Here is a 1,810-nt window from a genome sequence, read left to right as displayed (position 1 = left end):
ATAACAATATGATAAGTGGTAGTAATTTATAGTAAAGCTCTGGAGTAGAATAGGCCATTATAACCCCAATGCTGACCTGTGGCACAAGGATTTACAAGCTTTATTTGAAAAAGACAAAAAGAAAGTAATTTCCACAGTGAGTGAGTGTAGTCTGACACTTCTGACTTCTTTAAGGGTCTTGATTCTACTGACTGCAAGATAAAGAAAGGATTCCAGTTGTCAGTGATTCTGGGGTGTCAGTAGTCAGTCTAGTTTTAAGTGGTCGGCTGTGGGTCCCTCTCAGCTGTGCGGCGCCTTTTTCTGCCTTCACGGTCAGATGCTCCTTTCAGGTAACGCGTAACATTAACCTGGACCGCCTCATCAGTGCATCCTGGGTTGCCGGGTCCTTCCGGATGGCTAATATAGAAAATACAGATCTGTCATTTAATTTGAATTGCATGAGGACAATAGGACATACACATCTACTTAAATCTAAAAAAAAATATCCAACTTACTTTGAACAATGGTCTTCAGGAACATGTCTCTAAAACATGCTTTATCCCCTACACCAAGCTGAAAATCCAAAAAAGTGTTACAAATTAAATAAATAAAAAATGTGAAAGGCTAAGGATTCAGACTGTAATATATGCAGTATACAATGTTAAATTTTACTTTATATCTAGGTCTACTACATGTACAGGTAGCCCCAGTGGGAATTAAACCTACAACCACAGGTGCTGTTTGCAAGTTGTACCTAATTGCTCAGTGCAAGCAAACGTCTTCAACATTGTTTGTTGAACTTGCTTCACCTGCTCTTGAAGTAAGATTTTACAATTCGTATTTTTATATGTAATATTGTAGTGTTTATTATAAATGATTTATCTGTGCACTTCATTATTCTTTTAAAATTCATGTAGCCTTATAATCTTTAATCAAATACGTTACCCTTCCCTCCCCCCTCGAAACGACTTCTCTTCTCTTCCGGTCATGTGCTATGGCGCAAGGGCGTGGCAACTCCCCTCAAACCGTGCTATGAGCAGAGATGGAGAAGAGGAGCGCTAGAGTAAAACCCTGCCCTCCGTTCAATATACTGTTTCACTTTTAAATACGTCACAACACTGGAGAAAAGTCGTTTGTAACTTCCGGTTCATGCCGACTTCAAATAGAAGCAATAGTTTCCAAGACAAAAAAACTTCACAAATAACATCACTTACTTGTACTCAAACTCTTGGCTCTGTGAAGTGGAGTCTGGATTACTGGGGAGAAACCTGGTAGCGAGAAAGAGGAAACAGAAATTTGAAAATCTAACAAATGGTATAGTTTAGTGGCAGGATCACTAATCCAGCATAACAGCAATAGATTTTACATACCAGTTCAGCATTTTCCTGGTTTTCTGGAATCGATGCATCTTTCTAGAGTTTTTTTTCTTGAGACTTACAAGATTCTAGAGTAGGGAATAATGAATATAAGAGTCAGTTATCCACAATAAACAGAAAATAAATTACACAGATGAAATACAGGAAAATCAAATACACAAGTCAGACCCATTTACCTGCTCCTTCATGAACTTAAAATGATGTTTCTCCCAGGTGCTGTGTGGAGGTGTGCAGAGGATGGCTAAATTGTTGCCTTCGTCTTTTTGCTGAGGTTAAATGGGGGCCAATGGCACATGCTCTCGCTGAGCCACTCTTGCGGAACCACTGCAAATGGCAGATCCTCCTCGTTGATAAACTGAACAATGTGAACCATCTAAAATAGAAGAACATTTTGCATAAAGTATACTTTTTGATTAATTTCCAGGCAAAATCAATAACATTAAAATGCTCACCCC

The 1,810-nt window shown here is 38.7% G+C and overlaps 1 long non-coding RNA gene across 1 annotated transcript; it reads right to left on the bottom strand.

Annotated features, from left to right (window-relative positions):
- Positions 1-181: 181 nt before the first annotated feature.
- Positions 182-1,248, bottom strand: LOC130076703 (uncharacterized). The gene is made up of 3 exons (XR_008805682.1): positions 1,194-1,248; positions 495-552; positions 182-396 (listed from the first exon to the last, which is right to left on the bottom strand). It is a non-coding gene; the product is annotated as an uncharacterized LOC130076703 (long non-coding RNA).
- Between the last annotated feature and the right edge of the window lie 562 nt (positions 1,249-1,810).

Source organism: Rhinichthys klamathensis, unplaced genomic scaffold, assembly GCF_029890125.1.
Source record: "Rhinichthys klamathensis goyatoka isolate OS25496 unplaced genomic scaffold, OSU_Roscu_1.1 h1tg000682l_1, whole genome shotgun sequence".
Lineage (NCBI taxonomy): Eukaryota > Metazoa > Chordata > Actinopteri > Cypriniformes > Leuciscidae > Rhinichthys > Rhinichthys klamathensis.
The sequence above is the reverse complement of the archived record's forward strand: the minus strand, read 5'-3'. Positions and strand labels throughout refer to the sequence as shown.